General features: G+C 52.2%; 1 pseudogene; it reads left to right on the top strand.

The window, feature by feature from the left end:
* Positions 1-2549: 2549 nt before the first annotated feature.
* LOC113834438 lies at positions 2550-3681 on the top strand (annotated as a pseudogene).
* Positions 3682-10627: the final 6946 nt, after the last annotated feature.

Raw genomic sequence — 10627 nt, 5'->3', positions numbered from 1 at the left:
GAAAGAAGAGACAGAACTCTAGAAGAATGAGACATGCTGGACTTCAGAAAGCCCTGAGACCTGGAGGCTTCTAGCCATAGACAGAGGAGCTCAAGGGGGAATCAGGAAGTGGTAAGACACTCATCAAAGCAAGTTGTAACGAAGATTAGACAAATCACAAGAACAAGGTTCATTTAGTCCAGTACAAAATAGTCAATCTGCTACTCACATTTTGGAAGTAAGGAAGATAATTGTGGATTTATTAAGACCCAAATCCCTGGGTGGAAATTCAAGTTAGATATGAGATACTTCAGAGTATAGGAAAGGAAAACAAAACAAAACAAATCAGAGAAATAGCAGCTTCCAATAGTGGAGCCAGTTCCAGGCACAAAGTTCTAACATCTTTGTATATAGTGCCCTTTTATTTTTTTAGACTCATTAATTGTGTGTGTGTGTGTGTGTGTGTGTGTGTGTGTGTGTGTGTGTGTGTTGCACTAGCCCTGCCACAGGCACACACACACTTTTATAGAGGACTAGGTGTCTTTCTCAGGTCCTCAGACTTTGTGGAAAGTCCCTTCACTGGCTGAGCATGCCTCTTAACAGCCTTTTAGATGCTTACCAGATATTTATAGTCACAAGAATATATAGAATCACAATGAGATAATGGCTCAGAATTTAAAATCTAGAAATACAAATCTTGAAATCTTGGGAACATAGAGAACCATTAGTTTAAAGTTTGCTTTGAGAAAAAAAAAAAACAAAAAACAGGATTTTCCCAGCCTCTTTAGAAGCCCCTCTTGCTGGTGGAGGTCTTCAAGCAAGACCTGGTCAACTGAGGGAGAGGGCTCTGGGCCCCTTTTTCCCAAAAGCAACCACCCAGTGCTCACTGAAGAATAATAAAACCAGAAGGCCGGGCCACCCACGTTAGGCTTCAACCCTGCATAGTGTTGAATCCAACCGGGCACCTTCTTCTCTGCTCTGCACGCATAGTTCCCACCTCCTAGGAGAGATCCGTCCTGGCTGGTGCGTCTGGCTTCAAGGTCAGAATCTTAAGCCTTAGATTACTGAGATGGGAATGGAACAGGTCCCAAAAGTGTCCAGAAAGCGAACCAGCCGGTGGGGCTGCACCGCTGGGAGTCTCGCTCTAGCACTAGCTCGGATCCTGCTAGAGAATGGCAGAAATCGGACACCTTACAACCGGCTTACCCTCCCCAGTAGAGTTGTGGACTGAATGCAGCAGCCTCCACCGAAGCCTTCATTCTTAGGCCTCTAGAGCGGCTGGCCCACTCTGGCCCTGGAGTACAGGAGGAGAGAAGAGCTGCCTGCTAGAGTCAGGAACCAAGTGGCCTCTCCCCAGGCAACACTCTCCAGCATATAGAGAATGGTTCCATACCGCCCAAAGACGGGAGGGTGCGGTTGGGAGACTTTTCTGAACACCTCTAGAGATACAAAACCTCCGGACAGTCTAGGAACTCGGATCCAAAAAGACTACCTGTGGCACATTCTAAAAACGGCTCAGGCTGCAGGCTTCTAAGGGCGGCGAAGTTTCTGTGGTCCTAGGAAATTTCTGAATAAGAACTGGACCCAAGAATGGGCCGGCGGGCAGCCTAGACCTGGGTTAGGAAAACACCCCAAGAACTTCCTATTTCCTACCCACAATAAATAAACGCGCCCCACCCTCATCCAGGTCTTACCCTCTCTGGACAAGAAAATGCAGTGAGCCCTCTTTCCACCTGAGACTCCCAACTTTCCGCAGAGACCGACCGAAATTGGGGGGGTGATGAGCCAAACACCGAGATCTCCTGGACTCCAGGGTCAGACTCCCGCTTGGCGCGCAGAGAGGGCCAGCCCCTGTATCTCCAGGCGCCCTCCCCGCTCTGACGTGTATGGGGCTCCCGCTGAGCCGCCGCCGCTACCTGGGGAGGTGTGCCAGTCGACTGGGTGTGGGGGGGGGGGCAGTCGGGGGCGGGCAGGTAACCGGTTACGCCCCGTGTTTGCTGGCGCCTTTAAGGAGGAGAAGCCGGCGGAGGGAGGAGCTGGCTCAGGTGTGTGCAGGAGAGCGCCTCGCTGGCCTTACTCCGGGCTGGAGTCCAGGGCTGCAAAACGGAGCAGTCGCCCGCCACCTGGCCCGGGCCGCTCGCCTGCCTCGCCGCTGGCCTCGCCACTCTGCCTTGGGCTTGAGCTGTACCTTCGCCGAGGGGTGCGGCATGGGCGGCCCCGGCAGGGGTGTACGGCGCCCCCACTGACAGCCCTCCCCCGGGACCCCAGCCCGCACCCTCCTCAACGCGCACCGCCTCGACGGTCGTCCTCGGACCCGAAGGGATTCCCAAATAACTGCCTCGGCCTCGGAGCCACGTCCGGACCCCCCAATCGCCTGGCACCAGGCCACCAAGGACCCTGCGCCGAGTGCCCCAGACGAGCCGTCGGTGAGCGCGGCGCTCCGGGTCCCGAGGTTCCCGTGCCCGCAGCGCTTTCGGTGCCAGCCGCGAGAGCCCGGCGTCGGCTCCCGGAGTTCGGGGTCCCCGGCCAGCGCGGCCGTCGGCAGCGGGGGTACGGGGGACCGCGGCGCCATGACGGCCGAGAGCGCGCCGCCGCCCCCGCCGCCGCAGCCGGAGCGCTGGCAGCGGTGAAGGAAGAGAGCGGCGAGGCGGCGGCGGCGGCGGCGGTGGTGGCGGCGGGCGCGGGGGTCCCGGCGGAGGCAGCGGGCCGTGGCCCGGGCGGACGGCGACGCAAGCGCCCCCTGCAGCGGGGGAAGCCGCCCTACAGCTACATCGCGCTCATCGCCATGGCCATCGCACACGCTCCCGAGCGCCGCCTGACTCTGGGCGGCATCTACAAGTTCATCACTGAGCGCTTCCCGTTCTACCGCGACAACCCCAAGAAGTGGCAGAACAGCATCCGCCACAACCTCACGCTCAACGACTGCTTCCTCAAGATCCCGCGCGAGGCGGGCCGCCCGGGCAAGGGCAACTACTGGGCGCTCGACCCCAACGCCGAGGACATGTTCGAGAGCGGCAGCTTCCTGCGCCGTCGCAAGCGCTTCAAGCGCTCGGACCTGTCCACCTACCCCGCCTACATGCACGATGCCGCGGCCGCCGCCGCCGCTGCCGCCGCCGCCATCTTCCCGGGCGCCGTTCCCACCGCCCGGCCGGCCTACCCGGCGCCGTCTACGCGGGCTACGCGCCGCCGCTCGCCGCGCCCCCGCCCGTCTACTACCCCGCCGCATCGCCGGGACCCTGCCGCGTCTTCGGCCTGGTTCCCGAGAGGCCGCTCAGCCCGGATCTCGGCCCCGCGCCGTCTGCGGCCGGCGGCTCCTGTGCCTTCGCGTCGGCGGCGGGAGCGGCCGGCTCCGGGAGCTTCCAGCCGGCGGTGTGCGCGGGTGCGCGACCGGTCAACCCCGCCGCCTACGCCGCCGCCTACGCGGGCCCGACCCGACGCCGCAGGGGGCGAGCAGCGCGCTCTTCGCCGCTGCCGCCGCCGCCTGGCGGACCCGCCTCGCCCCCCGCGGGAGGAGGCGGCGGCGGCGGCGTGGAAGCCGCGGTGGACTTCTATGGGCGCACGTCGCCGGGCCAGTTCGGAGCGGCGCTGGGGCCCTGCTACAATCCCAGCGGGCAGCTCGGAGCGGGCGGTGGCGGCGCCTACCATGCCCGCCACGCCACCGCCTATACCGGCGCAGTGGATCGGTTCGTGTCTGCCATGTGAGCCGGAGGTAGGCACGAAACCTCCCAGACTCCAAGACGTTCCGAAAGACGTTAATCCCCCGGAACCGGCAAAGAGGACTAAAAAGTGTGTAGGATTGAGACTCTCATGCAAGACCCCTGAGCACCGTAAGGGCCCCATGTCTTGCACACTATTCGCAGACCCGATTTGCTCTGGATGTGGGTGAACATGAGGAGGCTTACAGCCGCGTTCGGACTGGCAAGGGATCCTCGATGATGCGAAGCCCCAAAGAGTATGACTTTCTGCCTTTTTACTAGGGAGGGTCCTAGGCTGTAAAGGGTGGAGAGCAGCATAGTTGTCTACACCAGAATGTAGGATCCGAACTGTGATGGCTTCAGAGTATGCTGTGCTACGCCAAACTCGGGCTTTCTACAAGCTGGGCCTCTTGTATTTTTGACTACCTTACTACAATAAAGGGCTCGGACGGTGCCTTTCTTCTTAAAGAGAGAACAAATTTGCAAAAGAAGTTGCTTTAAAAATAAAATAACTCTGTTCAGCTGGACTGGTTTTACCTGACTCCAAGGACCACAAGCCTAATTGAGAGACAGTTTCCCCAGTGAGATCCCGTCCCATTGCCTGCAGTTTCAGTCTGTCTGTTACACAGGAGGGCTGTGAGATTTTACAATCTCATTTTTAACCCCCTCCCATTCATTATCTTGGGTGCCATCGTTCCATATTTGGCAGCATTGGTGAGCCACCCATCCAGGGAATGGGAACAGATCATTGGCAAGTATTAAACCCAAAGTCCCGGGACTAGCTCCAAGAAGAGATTATGTCCTAATTATTGAATATTTTAAGTAAGATGTATTGATCACTCTACAGCAGTCACTACCCGGTCAAAACTCTGGTTTTCTAATAAGGAGGATGGGGTGGGGGAGTGGCCTTACAATAATTGGGCCTGTCTGCTCTGTTTTCCATGTCCTCCACAATGCCTGCCTCAGCACCCTTCTCGAACAAAAAGGAAAGAAAAAGTAATAAATTGGAGCGATCTTAAAAAAAAAAAAGGTTTCTTTAACTTCATTTTGTATTTTGTTTATTTGAGGCAGTAAGTTCATCGAAATTAGAGCTCAACGTCATGAAAAGTCCAACCTGTTTCCATCTTTCTCCTCAGGTTTAGTTTTAGAGCAAAAACATCTAATACCAAGGAAGGGTTCCACTGCCTTCAGTCAGCCTAGTTTGGTTTTTGTTTTGTTTTGGTTTGGTTGTTTTTTTTTTTTTTTAAGATGGACTGATTTAATAAAAATCTTGAGCAAGTGAACACCTGCAAGAGAAACCCGGACTTTTTCTGTGTAGATAACTTGGTAAGGAAGGGAGTGGTTGTGAAAAGATGCCATGAAAGTATTGATAATGGGGGGGGGGCTGTACTACCCTGTTCACAGAGATGTGCGAATTTAGTTCCTATCAGTATTTATCTAAGTCGTAGTCCAACAGAAATACAGCACAAGCCACAAGTATAATTTAAAATTTTCTATTAGGTACATTAATAAAATGGAAATTAATAGGTGAAATTAGTTGTGATAGTAGATTGTATTTAAGCATATATATATATATATATATATATATATATATATATAATACCATTCCCACATACTCAAGATAAAAACCGATAAAATGTCTCCACCTTCTTTCATCCTTGCCTTCAAATGTTGGAGCTACATCACACTTACAGCTCTAGCATCCTTGCTCAAGTATTCAATAGCACTGGGAGCTTTCTGGGGCTTTGGGGTTTGGGTGTAGTGAATGACCATCTGGAGGCAGGTGACTTTCAACCCTGTAACTCTGGAATAGTCCGGGTGTTCAGGTCCCTTCCTCTCTTGGTGGGTTCCTCCGGGTATGAAGTTGAGGGTTCTATGTCCCATGTCCTGTGTCCCTGCTATACAGCCTTACCTATCTCTTAAAGAGAGGGAGTTGACCATCATCGCCGGTGCATTCTCCTCTGGGCTGAAAAAAAGCAGTTTTTGCCCATATTATTTCCGAAATTAAGCCTTTGTTTCCTAATTGCCAAATTGGGTGCTTTGACATTACCATTAACCTTAAACCGGCCTTTCCAGTGTCCTCACCTACGAATTAGGATTTTGTGTTTGCTACCTCAGATGGTCCTCCTGGAGTTAAAGGAGGAGGGAGAAAGAGAGACAGTCAAACCTGGGGCGGGGGGGGGGAGGCGGGGGGGGCGGTGGCGACTGGATGGGAAGGCTGAGTCTTCGCATGGGTCTTGGTGCTTGATGAGATGCTGCCCAAGGAAAGAGTCGGTGTCCAAGAAAGATGCTGCTCCGAGGGAACTGGGTGTGTGGAACGCGCGCTCGAGACTGGACCCGGGCCCTGGAAGACTGGGACCGTAAGCTGAGGACACAGACAGCCCTTCCGCAACTGGCCCAGAGCAGTGGGGTGGCGGGACGCTCTCACGCTCTCACGAGGCAAGGACCTTTCAGCGCATCCCCCTCGTAGCTCTCTCCTCCACATCTGTGGACTCAGACCCTCGGGCTCCCGTTTTAGGGGTGCTCTGAGACCTGAAGCGCGTTCATTTTTCTCTCTTCCCCTCTTTCTGTTGAGAGACAGTTTGCAGGTAAGCGGGCCTAGCACCCCAGCATCGTGCAGGCTCCCGCGGGCTGTGAGTAATTAGATGCTTTCTTCCCTAATTGCCGGAGGCTCGTTAGAATTCGCCCCAGAGCTGTAACATTTATTTTCTTTCAAATTAATTTTGCTTTGCAATTAAGGTGAGGAAACTAGCAACAAAAGCAGCCCGGGGTCATTTAGTACGGTTAGCGCGCTTCCTTCCTAACTTGGGCTGAAAGATACCTGAGGTTAAGGGCGGGAGATAGCCCTGGCTGCCCCAGCTCCCATCCTCACTGCCATCGCAGTGATCCCAGAAGAGTAAAAAGGCTCCGCTACGGAAGATTTCAGTCCAACTCCTCCACAGGGCACGAATCTGCAGCTTACGACTGCAGTTTACTAAAGAACGCCCCAATTTTCTACGAAATTTGTGCAAAATTGTTTTTGTTAAAATTAGTTTTCCTTATTATAAAGTCAGAATGTTTGTTCACTGAAAAAGGTGTAAGAGAAAGAAAGAGAAGGAGCGTGGTGGCTCATGCATGTCATCCTAGCACTACCAAGGCTGAGGCAGCCTGGCTACACGGTGAGTTCCAGAGCAGCATGGACTCCGAGACTCTGTCTCCGAAACAAAATAACGAAACAGACAAAAACACAGAGGGTCCTAAAGTTGGCCCACAGTTAACTGGGCAGTTCCTTTTCTAGATTTGGTTTTGGTTTTATTTTCCCAGTGTAGGAGGCCAGAATCTTGACTCTTTCCTTGTGTTTCTGCTTGATTTTTGTGCTGTTGGTGTGTATGCATGTGAGACATACATGTGCCTACCTTGTGTCTTTATGCAGGTGTGCACTCAGGCTTACATTGGTAAGCTCATGAGTGTGTGTGGAAGCCACCAACCTGGGACGCATGGCTCAGCTAGCTAGGCTTGCCAAGCTCTGAACTCCAGGCATGCGCCTGGAAAGAACTGGGATATTGTGTGATTTTTAATCACAGTCCTTCCCACAGGGGTAGGCCTCAGTTTCAGCCATTTGTAATACTAAATACTAAGTACAGGTCCCCTGTGTGCGTGGCCCTCCCTCCCCATGTTCTCTAACTCCTCTTGCCTTGCTCTTTCTCGAATTCAGGGTGCACTTTTGTGAGGTCCAGGAGAAGCTACTGTGGAAGGAACCCTCCCGTGTTTCCACTAAAGGCCAGTGCTTCCTCAGTGTTCTTGTCACCTCCCACCTTACCCCACACACACACCTCCCACCTCCCCTAGAAATGTGTGATCTCAGGCCCCAGTGAATCCCACTGGACCAGAACCTGTCTTTCAACAAATTGTCATGAGCTCACAGGTCCTAGCTGAGACAGAACTTTGAAAACAGAAGAAACTATTTTATTTTAATAAGAGCTGAAACCCCCCAATATAGCTTCCAGAAGCCCCACTTCTGACCAGGAACTCTAAAACACCCCCACAACACTGCCTCATAGCAGCTCCATCTGCAGAGAGAAGAGAGTTCTGGCCTTAGAGTGCACCCCACTCTGTTTCCAGTTGCACCACTGACAATGACATTCGCTGGGGATATACTTGGGAGCATCTTTTCAAAACAGGCTTATTTATGGGCTAGAGACATAGTGGTTAAGATCATTGGCTGCTCTTCCACAGGGCCTGGGTTCCATTCCCAGAGCCCACAGGCAAGCTAACAACAGTACATAACTCCAGTTCTAAGGGATCCAATGCCCCCTCCTGACCTCTATGGGCATCAGACATGCACATGGTACACAGTCGTATATTCAAGAAAATCACTCATATGCATAAAATATACTATACTATGCCATACTATATTATACTATACACACACACATATATATACACATATATATGCATATATTCAGCTTTCTTCTTAGAGAACAACAGCTGGCATGAAGGGATCCCTGTCTCACTTAGTGTGGGCTAAGGGTCCTCTCTAGACAGCCAGAGTTCTCTGGATGCCCTAAAGAATCTACACACACACACCACCACCACCACCACCACCACCACCACCACCACCACCGCCACATACACTCGCACACACACCCATCCATTCTGAGGAACTTGGCCTTCAGTGTCCATCTTCTTCCTAAGAAATGCTGCCTCCTGGGTGGGCGTTGCCAAGACAAAATGTCTGTGAAAACACTTCTTGATGAAAAGCAATTTTGATGGCATTCTGTACCATGAACGACAGGTTGGGGCAATGCTGTTCCCAGGATCACATTGCAACATACAAAAAAGCCTGAGCTCACACATCCCGGCGCTCACACATCTCATTGCTCACACTTCTCAGTGCTCACAAGTCTCAGTGCTCACACACCTCAGTGTTCACACGCCTCAGTCCTCACACCTCCCAGTGTTCACATGCATTCATAATTATAGGATCCACAGGAATACCATGAGTGTGCATTCTGTGGAACCCAGAGATGCGTGAGACTGTCCCACAATTTCACTGTCATTGGTATCTGAGTGAGGGAGACTCTGACTAGCCATCATCCTAAACAAAGACTCTAAAGGTAGAGGGATTGACTGTGACAGGAGGTGGGAGAGAGGTGAGATTGTTGGTTTGCAATGGAATGCAGCTTTCAGGGCTGGGAGGGCTCCCCTGGTAAGGCCTTCAATGATATAGGTGGAAACACTAGACAGTGACTGGTCAAAAAACTAACTCAAAACACCAGGAGGAGAAGCAGAGTAACTACATTTCTCAAAGCAAACAGAGCAGTGAAGAGCATGGAAAACAGAAGTGGCGAAGCAAGAATATGGCTCAGTGAGTAGAGTGCTTGCTAAGTGTGCATGAAGCCCTGGGTCCCCTCCTCAGCACCTTACATACCAGGTGTAGTAGTGCAAACCTGTACCCCCAGCACCGAGGAGGTAAAGAGAGGAGGATCAGAAGTTCCAGGTCATTCTTGGCTACATGGTAAGTTCAAAGCTATCCTGGGATACATGAGGCTGTTTCAAAAAAGTTATATTTTTTCATTAAAAAAATAAAGATAGCCAGAGATGGAGTGGGAAAAGGCAAGTCCTTAATGAGCTGGTGCAGGTCTTTCCACCCCTTGTCCTTTGGCACAGTGTCTGCTTCCTGTAGAGTTCAGGCTGCATGGTGACAGCCCCACACCCCATCCCTTCTGAGAGCCAAAGCTCAGATTTCCAGCAGAACCCAGAAGGTTTCCTAGGTATAAGAAGGCAGAGTCTGAGAGGTCCAGGGATCAGGTACCAGCCCCTCCCAGAGGGAAGAGGGGATGGAGAAACTGAGTCAGGATGGATCTCAGGCTAGTGATCTCAATACCTGGGAATCTGTAGCAGCTTCTCAATGGGATGGACAAAGCAAGACAGCTATGGTTCTGCAGGAATGGAGACACAGAAATAAAGTATGAAGACCATGTCTGACAAAGTTTAACACTCTTGAGACTCCAGCAACTGTCAAGGGTCCCAAGAGTGCTTCTGCCTCCTGCCTCCACTCTGCTCCCAGTGCCAGCCCAAAGCTTGTTTCTCTGGGTGCGACATACAACCCCAGCTTCTCACCCTCTCTCTATACCCTCTGGCCCCCTCTCCCTGCCATGCCTGCACCCTAAGCTTCAGCCACTATGCCATTTGCTATTTCCAGACATCCCACGAGTCCTGTTTACCATGAACTCACTCAGACCACTCTCTCAGCGAACCACATAACCCTGCATCCTGGCTCCAACCTGGATCCATCCCCTGGGAGCTCTTCCTCTCTCTGAGCCTGTTCACCGAGCTTCCTGATGCCTCCTCATCTGTCCATCCATCCTCACCCAGCAGCCAGTGGGCAGCCCGACTCAAACTTGAGCTGGACCAGTCTCTTTCAGGGAAGGAGCCTGACCTAAGTCAAGAGAGCTCAGGGATAGGAATCAATACTGTGAGAAAACTACATTTTATGTATTTTCACTTTGCTTTCTTTTTTATTTAACTTTATTTTTATGTGTAATGGTGTGAAGGTGTCAGATCCCCTGGAACTGAAATTACAGACAGTTGTGAGCTGCCCATGTGGGTGCTGAGAATTGAACCCGGGTCCTCTGGAAAAGAAGCCATGCTCTTAACCGCTGAGCCATCTCTCCAGCCCTCACTTAGCTTTCTCTAACTCCAATTTTTCACCAAACCTTCACCCTACTATTCAGCTTTGTGTTAAGGATCCTCACCTTCCCTGGCCAGAAACTCATGGGGACATGGCCACAGGGCTGTTTGAACCAAGGATTTTAAGCATGCCAGCCTGTGTGTCTAGGCTGAGAGAATATACCCCTATGGGCATGGACTTTGGGAATGGACTCCCAAAGTCCATTCATATACTAGGTATAAATACTGATCCACTACCAGAGGCCCCATAGCTTACCCAGGCCTCCTAACTGACACCATCG

This window comes from Cricetulus griseus, chromosome 2 (genome assembly GCF_003668045.3).
Source record: "Cricetulus griseus strain 17A/GY chromosome 2, alternate assembly CriGri-PICRH-1.0, whole genome shotgun sequence".
Classification (NCBI taxonomy): Eukaryota; Metazoa; Chordata; class Mammalia; order Rodentia; family Cricetidae; genus Cricetulus; species Cricetulus griseus.
The sequence above is the reverse complement of the archived record's forward strand: the minus strand, read 5'-3'. Positions and strand labels throughout refer to the sequence as shown.